Source organism: Euprymna scolopes, chromosome 2 (assembly GCF_053919585.1).
Source record: "Euprymna scolopes isolate OS-2025 chromosome 2, ASM5391958v1, whole genome shotgun sequence".
NCBI lineage: Eukaryota > Metazoa > Mollusca > Cephalopoda > Sepiida > Sepiolidae > Euprymna > Euprymna scolopes.
The window spans coordinates 180,807,675-180,829,243 of record NC_136483.1 but is presented as its reverse complement, the minus strand read 5'-3'; the positions used below and the strand labels follow the sequence as shown (position 1 = coordinate 180,829,243).

The window sequence follows — 21,569 nt, the reverse complement described above, 5'->3', positions numbered from 1 at the left end:
CATGATTCACGACATGTGACCGCCACCAAGGGTCATATGATTACCCATTAATATAAAATCACAAAGAAGGCGCGTTTGTATCTGTCTCCTCAAACCAGATGCCATTGAAGGTAGGCAACCTTTTGTTACAATAAAAATAAAACTATTTTATCACATTCTATCGCATCATAGGTAAAGCAAAATGCTTTAGTTTTCTGTTCTGAGAGTTCATTTCGTATATTTTCAAATTGAAAATTTCATATATATAATGAATATGCACGCAGAGAATTGCGATGTTTATGCAATCACGAGTACAGACAAAGAATCCAAAGTTAATTTCGAAAATAATTGAAAAAATATATAAAATACTCAGAAAAAATGAAAAATTCCAATTACGTATCTAAGTTATATCAATTCAGAGTTTAACCACAGGCTTTCGAAACTTGGGATCGTTAAAAAAGTTCTACGAATACAATATGCATGTATTTCTGCTTCCTGTTTTGTCAATGTTTTAATTGTTTTTTTGTATTTAAATGTTCTTTAACGTTTCCTTTGTTATTGTTTTATTATTTTGCTTTTTGGTGGTAGTGCACTTACTGATCCGAGCTATTTTTTAAATCGTATTTCAAAGTTTAAATTTCTTTTATTATTCTATTGTAAGGTTAAAGTATAGAATAGGTACAAAGCACCTTCCCCTCCCCATGCTAAGAATGTTTTTTTTTTAAATAATAAAATTACTTCAGCACGGATCAATAAGTGACAATAGCACGGATCTATAGTACCTGCTTTTTTTCTGGCGAACATGAATGAGAATACCCTCCTCTAATTTTAACCGGTATTCTGCAGTTGGTATTTTTACCACTTAGCCCAGCGTAATATAAACATCCCAAAAAACACCCGTCTGGCTGAATCCACTGTCAAACTTTCCCCACTCTTTATCTATGCCTCAATCAAAACGTAGATTCCATGAACAAAGCTTCTTTCTTAGAACTGCACGCCTGTGGAACTCTGTTCCGTCTGTCTGCTTCCCTCTTGACTACAACTTGGATGTCTTCAAGTCCAACGTAAACAAATTCCTGATGAACCGCCCCCTTAAGTAGACACTCTAAAATATCCACACTAACGTACTGTACTTACAATAACCCTTATCCATGGGTGGCTTTCGGGCCTTCATAAGTGGTGACCACCTTGAAAAAAAAAAAAAACGGCTTTCGGAACAAACAGCCAACCTCGAACACGATACTACATACTAAAACATACATTATACTATAAAAATTATTGGGAGGGGGGGATTCTCGTTCAGGTCCGCCTTTTTTCTTTCAAGTTATTTAGCACAAACACTTAAAAACGAATATTTTTAAAGCACAGAGTGTGACGAACACATTGCGTTTTTTAAACGTATTTTAGTGTTTTTTAACATGTTTACATACGTTTTTATTCATCCTTGCTTTTCCATTTCAATTTTACTTATATTTATACTTTAACAAAGCAAATTACCACCAGGACATCGGGGGCTACTGTGAATTACTAAACAGCAGCGAGTTGTACAGAGATGTATTTGTTCACATTACATTTAAATTTATGTATGTTGGAACAGCCGAAAAAATAGGTAACTGAAAGGGAGTTCCAAACGCTAACAATTCTAAATAAGAATCTATTAGCGTAGAAGGGTTTCCGATATCTGGAGCCATCTACAGTGAAGGGGGATGCTGCTGTTTGTTGTGTAGGGATTATTTACGCTGAGGTGACACAAGTGCAGTATGCTCCAAGTATATTTTGCTGAAGTACTTGTAAAATAAACACTGAGACACAACATTACGATTAGACCGGGACTGAAACTTGGCAGACAGTGAGATACCAATTAGATCAGAGGCTAATTTATTATCTCACCTAGGCAGAGACTTTAGATTCATCAGTCCATTTTTGTCAACTATAACCCATGCATGGGTGGATAACTTTGTAGAGATATAGAATAATGGCAGAGGAGAACATTTTTCGGTACTCATGCAGAGTGATCCGTGCTGAAATAACATTTAAAAAGCCATTCTTAACATGGGGAGGGGAAGGTGTTTTGTACCTATTCTGTACTTTAACCTTACAATTGAATAAAACAAAACTTCAATTAAACGTGGAAATGCGATTTAAAAAATAGTGCAGATCACTCTGCATTAGCACCCATATTTCTATTACGGTAGATCGAGTTCATTTACTTTGCAACAAACTTCAGTATCTGTTTTTCCAATTTAAATTTGGGTACTTATGCACTTTTGTTACCGTGCTGAAATAATAACGTTATTTTGAAAGCCATTCTTAACATAGGGAGGGTGTTTGTAACTATCCTGTGTCAATTTTTTAAAATGCAGCGTAACCTGGATATAAGACTTCTCCAGTACATAATGCTCTTATATCCGAGTTACATTGTATATTAACACTAATTTGGGACCAGGGTATTAATGCACTTACTGATCCGCGCTATTTTTTAAATCGTATTTCCAAGTTTAATTAAAGTTTGTTTTTTTTATTATTCAATTGTAAGGTTAAAGTATAGAATAGGTACAAAACACCCTCCCCATGTTAAGAATGGATTTTTAAATAAGGTTATTTCAGCATGGATCAATAAGTGGATCAGAAAATCTCATCTGTTTTCTCATATTCGGGTTTCTTATATCCGGGTTACACTGTATCGTGAAACTTGAATTTAACCTGGAAAATAAACTATTTAAAAATAGCGGATTAAGCACCCAAATTTGTAAATGTTGGGTCGCAGTGGTTAAATATTAACCTCCCAGAAAGAGTATAATTTAGCATGGCAATTGTTTGCTAGAAAGGTTTCGAATATTTGCTAGAAGAAATATACTTTGACTTGGTAGCATTAAATGTAAGCATACATCTTTGATCCCCTCCCCCCATTCTAATCGTGGCTGGGAAGGGAGTCATATTATAAAGATTCAGCCATTGCCTTGGAAATGTGTTGGTTTGTTTTTTGTTTAAATTGTGATAATTTCCTCTTTCTACAGAATTTTGCTTTTTTCTTTTACATTAATAATTTTTTTATTGAAACAAAACTACAACACATGGCTCAGACATTTAAAGTGGTTTCGTTTCATGAGGAAAGTGCGTTCGGTGTTGCTCGAAAGGGGGAGGGGGAGGGGACAAAGGCGTGATCGGAATGAAATCTTTCAGAATAAAGCAAAGAACAGTCGGATTATATTTTGTGGGAGAGAAAGAATTCGCAAATGGGTCAGAAAGCACAAAATGTTTGTTTTTTTCGGAATGGGCAAGAAAAAAAGAGGATGCAATTGGGCAAAGGCATATTTACGAAATATTAGAAGTAGAATAAAGCCGATAGTGAAGATTATTTTTTTATTAAACCAGGTACAACTCCGACATCTGTAATATATCGAAAAGGTTAACTTTTTTTTACTTTAACGGAAATTCACTTTTAAAATGACGTATTTTATTAATATATTAAGACATTTTTTCCAATGTAATATCAGTGGTGATTGCCATTCTTAACATGAGGGAGGCGTTTTGTAATACGCATGCACATTAGTTCTTGTTCAGTTAGGAAGAAACATGGCCACTAGTGAAAACAATGGATTATATTGAATAAAAAGGTTTTAATATCCAGAAAACTACTTGTCTGACCTAAATTTAAATGTGATATTCGTTGTCAGCATACCAGAAAACCTATAACAGTTGTTTATTTTACAGTGAATGCTGAGTTTCTGTTAAAGTATAAAAATATCATTTCTAAATATTTAAACTAACAAGCAAATAAGTTATAGTTGAAATATCAAAAATGAGAGTAATGCGCTTGAACTCTTTATAATTGCTTGAAAAAAAAAAAAAAAAAAAAAAAAGTATTTTTTTAGATTAGGTCCACCTACAAAATTTTCTTTTAAATTACGACTTTTCTGGGTTTTCGACTATGCTGAATACAGAAATCGCATTGAACTTTTGCAGAAATAAGTAGTTATCGAGATATAAAAAGTATTATGCATTGTATTGTTTGACGGCCATATTTGTTACGCGCGTAGATTTGTTTATGCCGCGCGCACACGCGCGTAAAAAAGATGGCTGCGAAAGAATACAATGCATAATACAACTTTTTATATCTCGATAACTACATTTCTGCAAAATTTCGATGCAATTTTCGTATTCAGCATAGTCGAAAACCTTTAAAAGTCGTCATTTAGAAGAACATTGTGGAGGTGGGCCTAATCTAAAAATTTACCAAAAATAAAATTTAAAAATTTGCCTGCCAAAATTACATTTTTATTTGCATATCGTGTTTTGACGGTAAAATTCGGAACATTTCTTGTATCCTTCGGTCGTATGTGGAATTGATTACGTCATGATCAAATTTATAGAACTTGCTCAGAATAAGCACAAAAATGTAAAAATAAAAAAAAATACGCGGTATTAGGGAATTTAAAGGCAACAAATTTAGCTCCTAAAAAAGAAAATGGCGGATCTGAACGAAAACCAGCTCCTATAATTTTTACCGGTATTCTGTGGTTGGTATTTTGGTGCTAATGCAGACAGTGATCCGCGCTATTTTTTAAATCATATTTCCACGTTGAATAAATGTTTTTTTTTGTTTTTTTTTGTACTAGTGCACTTATTGATCCGTGCTGAAATAACGTTATTTAAAAAGCCATTCTTAACATAGGGAGCGGAGGGTGTTTTGTACCTATTCTGTAATTTAACCTTACAATTAAATTAAAAAAAAAAGATAACTTTAAATAAACTTGGAAATACGATTTAAAAAATAGCGCGGATTAGTAAGTGCACTAGCACCGTTTTTTTATTCAATTGTAAGGTTAAAGTACACAATAGGTACAAAACCTTCCCTTCCCCATGTTAAGAATGACTTTTTACATAACGTTATTTCAGAACGGATCACTCTCTGCATGAGTACCGGTATTTTTACGACCGAACTCAGCGTAGTATAATCATCCCAACCTCCCCATGTCAAAAACGACTTTTCGAATAAGCACCCCAACCTCAAACTATACTACATATCAATGTTAAATAATATTCTTAAAAGCTAAGTAGTTATTAGCGATCTATCTGTCTATCTATTCAATAATTTTCTTAAAAGTATATTGGGAGTTTTTTATTGTTTATAGACTAAAGTGTAGCAATGGGTTTTAGCTGAGGATGTTTACATAAACTAGCTAGGTTAAATATAAACAAAACATTGGCCAGGCAGACGTGGAAAGGTCACGTTAAGGAAACGTGTATTTTAATCTGTTACGTCACCGGAACTGAGGCCAGGAGTTTTAGTCAGTTGAGGAGAGTTGGAGTTTGATCACGTAAGTGAATAGATGTACTTGAAGCCAGGAAGCGACGCTGAAAAGAATAAGCATGCAGACGAAATGTATACTCTTGTGAAGACCATTTGAAACAACTGAAATAAATTTATATTATAAAAATATAAAGTGTTGTTCTATGGTTTCACAAAAAAAGAAAGAACAGGTCTCAATTGGTTATAATGTTGATCATTTCATGTTTCATCACGGAGCTCAGCAAGTGAAGATAGAACTCTTGAAAAAAGGTATGAAGCATTAGTCTTCTAAAAAAAAATGATACCTGATGTAATATAAACTGTAATATATACCCGTGTGATAACTGATAACATGACTCAGTTTATACTTCGATATCATATCTTCTGGCTAAACAAACATACAATTTATACGTTTATAACGAGTGTATAAGACAATATACAAGATCTCCGCACCTCTCAATACAATATAACTATTTTAATATCTCATATCTCTCATTCACTATAATATTAAGACATATTATAAAAGTTATATGGCGGTGATTCTCGTTCATGTTCACCTAAAAAAAATTTTTTTTTTAAATGATCGTGCTTTTAAATCGTGGAAAATTTCCACTCAAAGACAAGAGTTCTTCTGTTACTATTCAATCAAGCTAGAGGTTGCAACAATGGTTATGTTGAGACCTTTCGCTGCAGGAAAGATTGCCTCCATTGGTCTCAATACAAAATTCAAACAAAAACTGTCGCAAAAAAAAAAAACCTGCCCAGACCGCACTCACGCGATACTTTATATGTACTCATTCAATCAATGAGAGCGGTCAATACACAACAACGTACTATACTACAGATAGAAAGTTGTGGGTACATTTTCGTTCTCTTCCCAAGAATCGCGGGCAAGAATTACTTAGTAATTTTCAACACACTCCCTGCTAACAAAAAAATTACTTGTTGATTATATATTTCTGAATTATGAAACATTTTTCAGTCATGAAACTTATCTTCAGGCACAAAAGAAAAATAAACTTTGTTATTAAGCAAATCGTGTATGCTAAGATCATTTAGTGACATTCCGTGAAATAAGCCTTTTGCTTTTTTTCTCTTAAAATCAGTCTCAGTTCTAATTTTGGTTAATGTGCACTGCTTTTCCAACCGAAGACCTACCTTTAGAATGTTGACTTAACGATGTATAAGGGTAATCAGGTCTACTACAAACGAATATTGCCTTAAAATTTATCACTGACAACTAGTTTGACAGATACAAAATTCATTATCCCATATTTTCTTGTAGTTTTGCCTGGCAGCCATATTGTTTTAACTTTAGCAGCCGAGAGAAACTGCATGTTATGCGCATATGCAAACAGAAAGACAAAAAACTTTCTTAATACGGAAAGCGAAAAAAGAAATGGGCTCAATGTAACTTGGCTGTTTAACTGAAAACTTACCTTCAAAGGGTAAGTATTCCGAAAGTCGATCTTTACATGGGGAAGTTGGGTTGTTTATTCTGAAAGCCATTCTTAACATAGTGAGGTTGGGGGTAATACCCTTAAAAGCATCTCTTTTTAGTTAAGTCTTTAAAATAAAAATAGAAGAGCAAGCTCTTTAATTCTTTGAGGGAGACTTTCTTCAATTACAGGTATTTAGTAAAAGTAGCGGACTTGTCTGCTGCAAAACTAACAACGTTTGCGCGTGCTCTATGAACAACTTCCTTTGATTTACGAACATGGCGGATAATTCAAAATACTAGAAAATAACATTGCACACTGGATGTGTTGGTACTGAAAAAATACTTGACAATAAATTTAAAGATGTTATTCGTTCGTAGCGGTCCGAATTACGCCTATATCCTTAAAAGTCAACATTCTACATACAGGTCTTCGGTTGGACAAGAACAAAACATCGTAAACGACTTTGACCATTTTAGAATCTGACTCCGGATATTCTGTCAAGGTGCTGAAATCTTATGTACGCCCATTTATCACAAGGATCTCATCTTGGTTAGTTTTCAATGAAGGTTTTGCTAATGAGGTTATTTGGTTTCGAATATGTGAAATACAGGATAATTATAAAGAAAATTTTGCAATAAATGAACGTCGATGAACCTCACTATTAAGAACCATTTTTCTCTTCTATACAAATAAAATGCCCTTCTACGTAACCTGAACCGAACTTACATATTTTGAATCGAACTAAAGCTAAACTAACGCTAATCAAAATTTTAGATTTAATTCGGCAAAAGTTGGTTTGGTTAAGGTCAAATTCTTTAAAAGCACAAAGTGTTTGAGTTTATTTCAGTAAATTAAGACTGATTTTTCTGTTTCAATTCTAACCTAACGGCAAAACTTGAAAATACAAATGGGATACCGTGAATAAATCTTTACTGTGTTTGTAGTAATTTTTGTGAATGCATAAAAAGCATCTATTGCAAATAAGTATTGAATTATGTTTTTTTATCGGGAAAATAAAACAAGTATACTAGTTAAGGCCATGAAGGAAAGTGCACGTGGGAACCACCTGAAGACTTACCTTTAAGTTGATTACGGGGAGGTTGAAAAATTGTAAGAATTGAAATTGATTTGACTTACCGGGGTTGGGTCGGAGGGAAGAAAAGACACTGAACTGCTGTTTTGTCGTTACGGAGAAACTGTGTGTCTATTTCCTTCTAAGTTAAATAGACATTCTAATCTCGTTGGAAATCACGTTGAAATTCTCGCCACTGAGAGTTAGTATGTATAAAAGGAGTTGTCTCACTACGGGTTAGTGATTAGTTAAGCTAGTTACCTAGCTTGCTAGTCGGTTGGCGTCTCTTAGACGGATAACCTCGTTGATGTTGTTCGGAAAACGTTACCAGTTAATTGTTACCTTTACAAGGAAAGAAAAGACTGCTTGTAAGCAACGTCACCATTTCGTTGCAAGCCCTTACTGCCTTTTCTTACCCCCCCCTCTTGTTGGTGAAATAATCCCGACAAAATGTCTTTCGGAATAAACACCCCCAAGCTCACCATGTTAAGAACGACTTTGGTACTAGTGCAGAGAGTGATCCGGACGTAGATCATAACATTATTTAAAAAACCATTCTTAACATGGGGAGGGGAGAGTGTTTTGTACTTATTCTATACTTCAACTTTACAATTGAATAAAAAAACAACGTTAATTAAACTTGGAAATACGCTTTAAAAAATATAGCGCGGATCACTCTCTACACTAGCACCACGGCTTTCGGAAGAAACACCCTTTGGAGGTTGGACAACCAGTGCACATTGACCGACCATGATGACTGACTGCCAGTCTCGTTTAATTCATGCTGGGCGAGAGTTCGCGGTACTTATGCAGAGAACGTACTGCGCTGAAATGTTATTTATTAACTCATTCTTAACGCAGGGAGAGGCTGTTTCATAACTAGACTTTACGTTCACCTAATTTAATAAAAGAACATAAAACTTGAAAATAACACGGTACTATCTTCGTATATGTACTGTCGAAAAAAAAAAAAAAAAAAAAAGGTCGAAGGGTGATACTCCAAAGCGAGCCGGTAACAGTCCCGATTGCAAAAAATACTCTTTAAGCGACCCGTCCAACAGAGTCTTGGTAACAACTAGTATGAAAGTGTTTGCAGAAGCAAACTTCAAATAGTTGGTCACCACGATAACCAAATCTCTGCTCAGAAGAGTCGATAAAACCTGTTTTATAGGCTTTAAACTACCTCCTACCCCTTTGACTAGGCACCGCCAAAAATGGCCGCAAAATCAAGTTGTTGTTTTTTAAAACTGAATTACATTTATTAAAATCCATTATTTCTGAGTAACTTTTTTTTTCCAGAAAGATAAAACCCTGAATTTTATCATATAGAAAACAGAATGTAAAACTTTTTCTACTATTTTTAATTAAATTTTAAATATTAAATTTTCCCAAAAAGTTAATTGACATTTTTTGGCTTGCACAAAAAACGTACTTATATATTTAAAAAAAAAAAAGGTTTTTGAAATAATTTATTTATTGTCTAAGATTTAGGATGATTTTCTAAGAGAATATGCAAAAATATTATAATATAAGTACCTGAATTTCAAATAATTCCACTTATTCATATAGGTAACCAGATATTTCGCGTCGATGTAGAGTCTAGATCGACTGTTTACGTTTGCATTTGATAAGGAGAAAACTATGGAAGACCAAACAGGCCAAAAAAACTTATTTTTCAGTGACGAAAATTTCAATGTATTATTAAGCTGCGGCTGGCCAGTACCAGATGGGTGACCATTTGTACGAGTTTGGTTTTTAATGTGTATGTGTGTGGGGGCCAGGCTCGCCAAAATGGGGGGGGGGCAATTTAAAGCAGAATAAAAAAAAATTATTTCAGCGCGTTTGGTCCACTGTAGTCGAAAGGCGGCAAACGTTTTCAAACGGGATCGAAAAAAATGATGCTATTTTTAACAAAGGGCACAATATTTATCGAATTTTTTTTTGTATCGATTATTCAAAGCATGCCCTATTTAATAATGGTTATGCATTATTCGGCTCGCTAAAAAAAATTGTTAATTTATTTATCAAAATTTTTAAAATGGCTTTTTTCGTATAAATATAAAAAAAAATTTTTTTGTTTTGCTTAACTTTAATTATTTTACTTAACATATTCACCGAATTTCACACTTCAAAACTCAAAAGCGGGATAATTAAACACAATCGAAGTTCTGATATTCAGACGTCAAAATAAGGTATGCAAACAAGTTTTTTTTTTGTTTTTTTTTATCTATAATTCTGTCCCTTACAACAACACAATGTTTTGTTCAGTTTCAGATGATTATTTTAAGCATATTTGTTCCCACTTCAAAACAAGGGGGTTTGTAATAAAAAAAAAAAAAATATATATATATATATAAATATCGTTTATGAAAAATAAGTACACTGTTATAAAGTTCATTCTAATAATCGCTGAAAATTTCGTATTGATCGGATAATTACCTGATTTTTGGTAGATTTTTAAAAAGACTGACCTGCCCCCCCCCCAGTTTTGGCGGTGCCTACCTTTGACCATAAATACCATTTGTTATGCTTCACTCATGTTTGTTCCTCTTCCCCCCACCCCCGACGGTTGGACTCACCCAACGTAAGCATCACTCATACTTTTTTTTTTTTTTTTTTTTTTTTACAGTAGAGTTAAAATTTTAAGGAGAGATGAAATAAATTTATATTATAAAAATATCCTCTTGGTGAAAAATGTTCGCTAATATAAAACTTAGCAGATTTGATGGTGCTTCTGCATTTATAAACCCGCGATTTCCACGAAGTTACTCAGGTGTGCCCGGCAGATGACAGGAATAACCGGAAACGGCCGAGAGAGCTTTATTACAAAAAAAGTACAAATTGTTACAACCCCCCTCTCTATGTTAATAGCGACGACCACTGAAATTCAAAAAGTAGTACGTTGGAAAATAATGTCAACATAAAGAACAATACTTGTCGACAGTTCCCGTTCTCCTCGTTATTCGCCGGGCACACCCGAATCACTTCGTGGAAATCGCGGGTTTATAAATGCAGAAGTACCGATTTGATTTAGTAAAGATTTGCATTTCAAAATGAATTCGCTAATTAAAGATCAAGAAAATGTCATTTAAGAAATTGTTTATAGTATTTTTTAAGTCTAAGATCATTCAAACATTGTTTTCGTAAGATTGTTTGGCAGCCACATTGGAATTAAAATCTTTAAGTGAATGTGTTGCCGGAACGCCAAGGAATAATAGGCGACTGTAAAAAATGCATTGTGTACGGAGTTATATTAATTTCAATTACATTGCGCTAGGAATTTTGAAAGGGACACGGGTACTTATACATACAAGCTACTCTACTGAAATATTGTTTAGAAACCCATTCTTAATGAGGTTGTTTTGTAACCATTCTGTACTTTCACCGGTACTAATGCAGAGAGTGATCCGCGCTATTTTTAAATCGTATTTCCAAATTTAATTAAAGTTTTATATGGTTTTTATTCATTTATTCAATTATAAGGTTAAAGTACAGAATAGGTACAAAACACCCTCCCCCTGTTAAGAATGGCTTTTTAAATAACGTTATTTCAGCATGGACCATTCTTTGCATGAGTACCCTTTCACCTAACAAGTTTATTAAAAGATACTATGAAATTAGAATTTAACTTGAGAATATTATATAAAAAAAATCATGGTATCTTCTCTGCATATGTACGAGGATATGATACGACGTAATCTTCATTGATTACAAAATGTTATGCATGTTAACTAACAAATGAATACTAACACTTCAGCCAAGTTTAGTCTAAATATTCATTGCATTCCAACAGGGAATCTGTTAAAGTTTTAAACTGAGGAAACGAAGGTAGTGTTATACGTTAATTTAACACTAGTAAAACCCACTTACGCCATCTTGAAACTCGAATTATGCCAAACTTGTTCTGCGCATTTTGTGATAAAAAAAAATTATAAATGGTGCTTCGTCACATCATTCCGCCTACAAAGAGGGTACTTATGCAGAATACGAACCGTTATTATTTAGAAACCCATTCTTAACATGAGAGGGCGTTTTATAAGAAAGAATGCCATGAGAATTAAATATAACATATGTAAATAAAAAAAAGAAAATTTCTACGATCTGACCTACTCAGTTCGATTCCAAAAACTATTTCTTTCAATTTTCACAAAGTACCACGCGAATCGTTTAATTTTCCTCTTTTACGACGCTTCCATTTGTTTTACAAATCATCGATTTTATATTTCATGTCGGAATATCTTCTAAATAAAAAGTAAAATTCTCGGCGTTCGTATTACTATCTATGGTCCGACCCACCCACTTGGGAGAACTATTTTTTACAACTAAAAAATCCAACCTAAAAAAGATAGCACGGTCCGTAAACTTTATAAGTATACAGAAAATATCAAACTTACCTTATCCATGGAAAAGATCTCGGTCGAAAGTATTGGCGTGAAAAAAATCCAAAAACGCAATTTTGAAGAAAGATAAAATCTGCATCTAAAAGTTTTTTCATAAATCTTTAAAAGATGATTCACACGGGGGGGGGGGGGGGGGGATGACGGAAAATTTCCCCGGTTCTTCACTCCCGCATTATATATCCAAAAATCTCTCCCAGAATGCATCATTACTTCCGGCATCTATTCACCAGTTACACCACACTGAAATTAATTACGTCATTTTTAATATGCAAACCAAAAGCGAAAAAAAATCCGATCTTAAAAATAGGTTTTCTCTCTTGCAGATAAAAAATAATAATTTTTACAAGGGAACATTTTACGTTACACCGGTTAAGAGAGATAATAAAATCTTAGCAAATAATTTCTTCTTTTAAAATAAAAAAAAAAAAGATTTATCATAATCTGGAGATATACCTTAGTAGTAGAGTATTTAACTGCAGATTGAATATTTACCTGTTCAAACCCGGGTATATTTCACCTTTTATTTACATTATTACTGATTAATGAGTTGAATTTACGATAATAGAAATCACCTCAAATCTTTTTTTTTTTCGTTAGCATATTATAAGATAAACATTAATCAGAAGTGACTCTTCCGGGGCATTCATCGTCAAGCCCAAATATTAGCTGACGTGATATTGTAAACAAACAGAGACGGAATTCGATGAACAACATTATTATTATTATTATTATTTTATTTATTATTTTTTACGAATTAGTCCACCGGGCAAATTATTCCTCATAATATAAAATGTTCAATAGAGGATTCATTCTATAATAATACATACGCAATCTGCATAATTTAAAATATCATGTTTAAGCGTATTGTACGACCGGGCAACTTCCGGTTGTCAGCTAGTATTCTATATACAGAGAAACCTAATTAAATATATAAAATAAGTGTTTAGGCTATATTTTTTACTTCGACATTATGTACATGTCAGAAGGGCTATTTAAAAATATATATATTTATAAATTTGCAATAAAATCTTTTGGGAACATATAATAAAATAATATGTTTGATTTTATTGCCGTAATGGATGAAGTACTAAGTTAAATTCAGTTCTAAATGGCACTGGATCCCTGGTTCAATCCTCAGTGTGAGGGAAAATAAAAATACAATTGCAAATTATTTAAGATTTTTACCCGGTCATGACTGACTGAATGAGGACATTTTACCCAGCGAGGATTTTGTTTGAAATTGCAAATGCATTCTTGAGCGGGACAGAAAGATTCCCGAGTTCGACAAGATACATCTGATGAAAGTCGGTGGTTACATCGGCCGAAATATTGTAAGAATCACTTTCAAAATGAGTCCTAATAATTCAAATAATATAAATCCTAATCGTAGTAGCAACGGTATTAACTTATTTTCAAAAAGAAAAGCGTATCCTTCACTCTAAAGATGCATTTGTATTTTAATGTATATCCTTCCCGTCACAGAAATGTTAGCCAGTAAAAAAAAAACTGCGTGACGAAACGATTTCAAGTGATTAGAAGTAGATAGAAAGCAAATATCAAATTAGACTATCCATCCGCCATCTTTGTGTGTTTGGAAAGAACTCCTTTTATCTATTTCTATAATAAGATGTTTTCTTTTTTTTTTTCTGTTCATACCAATCGAGATATATTTTTCTTTTTTAGATTGAGATCTTTTCATTCTCGATTCTATATTAAAAATTCGCCAATTTAGTAATTACCTTATTTGAACCGTCACGTGGGCATCGTCGAAGATTTTTTTTCATATTTGACTAAGAATATATATATATATATATATATATATATATATATATATATATATATATATATATATATATATATATATATATCGGGGAGACGCATTACTTGGGATTGTAATTAGTATCAACGAATGTTCCATACTTTCAATACTTTTATTATCCATTTCTCAATTAAATTGATTGATTGTCTGTTTAATAAGAGACACATCGCAATGCATCATGCGTAATTTAATCTACAATACATTGTAGAATATATTGCACTGTAGGGAACCTACAGTTGATCTTATTAAATTATTTTTATGTAATAGCTTGTAATTTATGTTTAAAATGGAAAAGTTTAGTATCATGGTTCAGTTGTGCTCTAAACAGCATGCTCCTATCTTTTATCAAAGAAGTTACGTTTAGTTTTTTACACGTGTCCCTTCTGCTTGTGCGATGATAAAACTTCATGAATGTGCTTGTGATGTTCGACTATATTCAAGTGTTAACTTTGGTTAAAACTGGACTGTTCTTCCTTTTAACGTATGTTTCGATTATCTATTTCCGATACTTACCGGAGGCATTCCGATAAAAAAAAACGTATAAGAACACTGTCAGACACATAAAGTACATTGGTGTGGCATTTAATAAAAAAATTGATCAAGTCGTTTCCGAATACATAGAAAACGAACTAATATACACATAGTGCCTAATATATATATATATATATATATATATATATATATATATATATATATATATATATATACTGTGTAAGCAAAATCAAGACATTCAAAAAAGGTGTTGATGGAAACAAAAAGTGTATTTCATTTTACGTTACAATTGTTTCCATGTCTGATCGACAATTTCAAACATTATATCATTTGAAAATTTTCAAAAACCAGCATTTCTTCAGACTTGATGAATAAAAACAATTTTGACAATAGAACATTGTTTGAAGCGAAAGAAAAAAAAAAAATTCCCTTAACGGAAAAAGCATGTGAGAAACATTTACCCTTGGGGTAACCTCCACGTAAAGCCCATTTAAATATTAATATATCACCTAATTTTCGTATCCTTATTCATAAGTAAAATAAATAAAAGCCAAGTACGTTATAGGATGGAGTACTGCTGCCAAATCGTGCAAGGAGCTGCTAAAAACAGCCTATCCTGCCTTTACAGAGTACAAAATAGACTTCGTAGTTTAGTGGGGGGGTGCTCTTTTCTCTTCCCTGCAACCTCTTTCCCACAGAAGAGACATTGCGAGCCTGTCTTTGCTTTATCATTATTTCCATGACAGGTGCTCGTCTGAGCTCCAATCCCTCGTCCCCCCCTCGCCGATCTATCACAAGAAACACTCGTCTGGCTAAAACTACTGTCAATAATTTTCCCCACTCTTTATCTGTGCCTAAATCCAAACGTAGATTCCATGAGCAAAGCTTCTTTCTTAGAACTGCACGCTAGTGGAACTCTCTGCTGCTTGCCTGTTTCCCACCTGACTACAACTTGGATGTCTTCAAGTCCAACATAAACAAACTCCTGGTAAACCGCCCCCTTAAGTAAGACACTCTATCAAAACCCCAATACTAATGATTACTACAATACTATCTCATTGACTACTGTACACGCAATAAGCCTTATCCCTGAGTGGCCTTCGGGCCTTGATAAGTGGTGTGCCCATGCAAAAAAAAGAACAATGTTGTAAGTTTTCACAAAAACTCCTTAGCCATTAAATAAGTATACGAAAATTAGGTGATATATTAATATTTAAATGGGCTTTCCGTGGAGGTTACCCCTTTCTCACATGCTTTTTTTCCGTTTGCTTCAAACAATGTTCTATTGTCAAGAGTGTTTTTATTAATAAAGTCTGAAGAAATGCTGGTTTTTGAAAATTTTCAAATGATATGTTTGAAATTGTCGACCAGACATGGAAACAATTGTAACGTTAAATTAAATACTTTTTTGTTGCCATCAACACCTTTTTTGAGTGTATTGATTTTGCTTCTACAGTATATTAATGCTCAATTATGAAATAATTTTGGAGCTTACTTTTTAAGTCATCTCTTTTTGGCTTAAAACTTATTGGTATATGAAAATTTACTGGATTGCACGAACTCAGTATATATATATATATATATATATATATATATATATATATATATATATATATATATATATATATATATATATATATATATATACTACCGGAAAGACCTGGCGTTTTGCCGGATTGAATGAAGATCAACAAATGCTCCACCCTATACATATTGTCATCGAAATCAATGAAAGCATACATTTTAATCAAATCGATTGATTGATGATCCTAGTTAGGGGCCCATCCCCGCAGTGTATTGGGGAGAGAAGATTCACATGCCTCCTCTCAGAGTTAGTCAACACTGTATTGTTGTCTACATTGCACTGTAGAGAATCTAATATTAATTTTCATAATAATGTAAATAATGGCTTCACTTAAAGTTTAAAATGCAAAAATCAAGTATCGTAGTTCAATTGTGCTCTAAACAGCTACATTCATTTTGAACTTATCAAAATCCCACCAGTTGATTTTATGAAATTATTTTTACATAATCAAGTTAATTAAATTTAAACGTACAAAAGTAAACTATAATGGGTTGATTGTGTTCTAAAAAAAAATACGTTAATTTTGAACGTATCCCCCTCTTATTCACGAGTCTAAATTTGATTTCATAGGCTGGGCCTTTTTGTTTGTTGCGGTGATGAAACTTCTCAAATGCATTTGTGATGTGACGTTGTATAAAAGTGTTAACTTTGGTCAAAATCGGATTCCTTTTTGTAATCCGATTTTTTCGATTGTCGATCTGCGATATTTATCAGACGCCATTACGATACAAAACTTACACAAGAACACTCCCAGACACATCAAGTGCCTCCGTGTGAAACTTCAAAAAATAAAATAACCTAGCCGTGACCGAATCAACAGGGAACGAACTCACACACAACGTTTATATATATATGTGTGTGTGTGTGTGTGTGTGTGTGTGTGTGTGTGTGTGTGTGTGTGTGTGTGTGTGTGTGTGTGTGTGTGTGTGTGTGTCTAAAGAAGCTTTGAATAAAATAATGCAAAAATAAAAATAAAGGATACAGTTTAGATTCTCGGAAGGAAAAAAATATTATTTTTAACCTATCGCAGACTAGGAACCTACATAATCCGATTTCTAAAAAATTATGATTACCAAAGAGAATTTGCAAAAAAAAAAATATATAAATATGATAAAAAAAATGCCTTAACAAAAATTGTTAAATAGAAATAGACTTAGCATTTGCATAAGCCGATTTCGCAAAAGTTTTCAATTTTAAAACAGAATTTAACTGCATAAGGACGAAAAGAGAAAACCTTAACTAAAATTTTGTAAATAGAAAACGGGAATCATCACCTGCTTACCATGTAGCTGTTAAATACATGGCTCTCCAGTGAATAATACCACTTCCCCAATAAAAAAATGCCAGTATATATATATATATATATATATATATATATATATATATATATATATATATATATATATATATATAATGAGAATGTAGGTTAGGACACTTCTCAATTTATATACTCGACGAAGTTTTTATCTACAGATAAAAAATTTAGTATATAGGGTATTCAGACATGTAAAAATCATTCAATCGATTTTCATCCGGAAGATAGGGATACTATGGGTTAAAATTGAAATATTGGGGGGGGGCATCGGATTTTTATCTGTTTGTCAACTGTTTGACGAGGTTTGAAAACACTTTTTAAAGAACGTGGCAAGCTGGTCTAATGGTTATCGTACTGGACTCACTGTATTTAGGTTTTGGTTCCTATTTTAGCTTGAGTATTTTTTTTACAAGAAGTGAACTGTTTAGAAAAAAAACATAATACTTGCATGCACGTCTCAGTTTCTTTCCGTTTTTTAACTTCTTTTTTTTCTTTATTTTTTAGAGAATTTAAGGTTACATTTGATAGCAGGCAACGCCCGGTATTCTAGTGTATTTTCAATAGTTTAATTGTGTGTGTGTGTGTGTGAAGACAACTTTCAACCTATATACTCAACAATTTTTTATCTACAGACTTAAAATTTAGACATTTGAAAATCTTTATAATCGTTATTCATCCGGTAAAGTGGTTGCAAAAGAGTCAAAATTGAAAAATTGGTATTTGGGAAGATCATTGGATTTTTATCTGTTTGTCAATTGTTTCACGACTGAGCACGCGCGAATCGTTCACATGACAGCTTCATTGTGTTAAGAATAAGTAGGCTTTAAAACACTTTGTGTAAAGAACGTGTCAAGCTTGCCCAATGGTTATCGTATTTAACTCACTGTCTTTAGGTTCGGATCTAATTGAAGTATATACGATGTATCACAAAAGTAAGTACAAATCTCACATTTCTTCGAATATCTCTTCATAAGACAACACTAAAAATAAACGATTTTTGACATGATGAAAAGTGGTCTGCCTGCAGCATATATAACAGTTAATTTATTTTACCCTCAAAATAACTCAAAATCTAGCCATTAAAAGCTAAATTCCTGGTTATTCCTTAACAGACAACATGTAAACTCAATATTTTCTGTAGTCACCATCATTATCCAAAACTGCCTTTAATCTCCTGAGTCAGAGTTTCACATGTAGCCACAGGAATGCTCTTTCACTCTTCAATTACGACGTACTGGAGCTGACGGATATTAGAGACTTTGTGCACCTCCACCTTCTGCTTGAGGACGTTCTATTGGGTTGAAGTCTGCGGATATGCTTGGCCAGTCCATCACCTTTACCCTCAGCATCTTCAGTAAATCAGTGGTTGTCTTGGGTGTGTGTTTTTGATCATTGTCATGCTGGAACACTGCTCTGCGACCCAGTTTCTGGGAGGAGGGGATTATGCTCTGCTACAGTATTTGACAGTACATATTGGAATTCATGTTTCTTCCAATGAAATCGAACTCTCCAATACATGCAGCTCTCATGTAGCCCCAGACCATGACATTCCCACCACCATGCTTGACTGTAGGCAATGACCCAAAACACACACCCAAGACAAACCACTGCTTTACTGAAGAGGCTGAGGGTAAAGGAGATGAACTGGCCAAGCATGTCTCTAAACTTAAACCCAATAGAACATCTTTGGGGCATCCTCAAGCAGAAGGCGGAAGTGCGCAAAGTCTGAAATATCCGTCAGCTTCTCGACGTCGTAATTGAAGAGTGGAAGAGTACTCCTGTGGCCACGTGTGGATCTATGGTAAATTTCATGCCCAGGAGAGTAAAGGCAGTTTTGGATAATAATGGTGGCCAAACAAAATATTGAGATTGACATTCTGTATGTTAATATTGACAATTTTTCGTAAGGGGTGTACTCAGTTTTGTTGCCAGGAATTTAGCTTTAAATGGCTATATTTTTATAGCTTTAAATGGCTATATTTTGAGTTATTTTCAGGGGAAATAAACTAACTCTGTTATATATGCAGCATACAGACTACTTTTCACATTGGCAAAAAATCAGTTTTTCAGTGTTGTTTCATGAAGAGATATACTTAAATATTTGAAGAAATGTGAGAGATATACTAACTTTTGTGATATATATATATATATATATATGTTATCAAAGAGTAAATCTTTAACCAAACCAAAATTATCAAGATAAGAAAAGATATATACTAGCAGGCCGTAGAATGTCTTCTTTACTATGCCAACAGAAAATAATCGATCTTAATTAAGGCAACTTTTTGTTACAACTGAATTTCCCCACTTAAATAATACCGAGCCTGTATCAAACTTCTCCATGGTAGTGATGCCAATAAATCGGTACTTAGCAACTAGTTTTGATGAGTCCGTACGTATATGTGTTTATGTGTGGTTGTAATGATGATGCTATATATATTTATTTAATTATTTATATTTTTTGTATCCGATTCCGCATCTTGCTCCGTCCGTTTGATGCTGTCACAACAAGGCCTGTTTGTTTGCAACGCAATAGTTGCGTGTTTTGCGACTGACACGTTTGGCTTTGAGATAAAAGCCATTTCCGCCGAGTTCGCGCCTAAAACACCACCCAAACTCGAGCCAATCAATCGTTATAATTTTTTTTGCTTCTCTGTATAGAATAAAAACGCTTTTCCAACTCCAACGCTAACATTATGTTTGCTTCTCTTTGGCCTCTACTACCTCCACCCCTTTTATTTGTTTCTTTCAGCAGATTCGATCTTTATGATTCAATACCTCTATTTCTTTCCCGCTCCCTCTATTTCTTGCATCGAGCATCATTCTTTTCCATCTCTTGTTTTCTTTATATATATATATATATATATATATATATATATATATATATATTAATTTCTGTGTTGATCTTTTCCCCTGCCCCTCCCTCTTTGTTCCATTCTCTCTTTCTTTTACTCACTTCCTGGTGTCCTTTTCACTTCTATGTCGATAACATTTATTATTAGAAGAAAAAAAAAGAAAATGTCTCTTTTCTTTCTTTTTTATCAACTTTTCTTCTCCCATTCCTTTTCTCGCATTCCCTCCAATTCTTAGTTACTAACTCTCCTCATTTCTGCGTATCGCTAATCATTACATTTTCTTTAAAAGCCTCATGTACAGGGCCTACAATAACATCAACTATTTAAAAAAAAAAAACATTTTTTATATTATATGAGCATAAATATATCAAAAGTAAATGATTTATTGGATTTCAGTATTAATTACTTTTGGCTTCAGATGCGGCACTTCCATTTCTCGTTCTCTTTCAGTGGAGGAGAAATCCTTCACGACTGAGACAATTTTTATTTTTGTACCTTTTCTCCACGTTAAAAAACGATCCTGGTGTCTAACTCTGTCCCGTGGGGAGACATTGTAAATAGGTACTTTATATATATATATATATATATATATATATATATATATATATATATATATATATATATATATATATATATATTAAATTTATTTATAGAAACATTGATGGCTACATATGTGCATACATGTTTCTGTAATCACCCGTTATTGGGGAGATTACCGGTTCAGGCCAAGAATTTCCCTCGAAAACTGAAACTCAAGATACAAAAACATTTTCTTACATAACTTGCAAAATTAGAGCATAGGGGCGGAGTTGGTATGGGGGAGGATAAGCAAGGCCTCTGAACAATCCATTTATCACAGGCTTTTATTTCTTCTCATCTTAACATCGGTAGGGACAATTCTTATCTTTATTCTTTTCATAACCTAAAAATTAAGTATCTACTCTTTGGTTTAACGTTGTAAATTACTTGATAAGTCAGACAATATGTCGCCTATAGCCAACGGTCAAACTTTAAGTGCTTAGTAATTCCCAACGGCCACCCAGTATGGGAGAAAACGATATTTCAGATTTTCAAACACGCATATTTCGGAAGAAAACATACAGAAACACACGGTATATTTCCCCACACATTCACACAGAAATATAAAATATAAAAATATATAAAAATGTAAGAAAACCAAAAAATATAAAATGCAACAATACAGTATATACGTGCATAAATATAGACTCCGCGCACATATATAGATATACACATATACATTTACATCTACAGATACAAGTCTATACATTTACATTAAACGTAAATCCATATCCATAT

The 21,569-nt window shown here is 33.3% G+C and overlaps 1 long non-coding RNA gene across 1 annotated transcript in view; it reads right to left on the bottom strand.

The window, feature by feature from the left end:
• LOC145241621 (uncharacterized) overlaps nt 1-12,313 on the bottom strand; it is a 376,774-nt gene extending 364,461 nt beyond the window's left edge. Inside the window, exon 1 of the long non-coding RNA XR_013862592.1 lies at nt 12,181-12,313. This is a non-coding gene — a long non-coding RNA (uncharacterized LOC145241621). The remainder of the gene's footprint in view (nt 1-12,180) is intronic.
• Nucleotides 12,314-21,569: the final 9,256 nt, after the last annotated feature.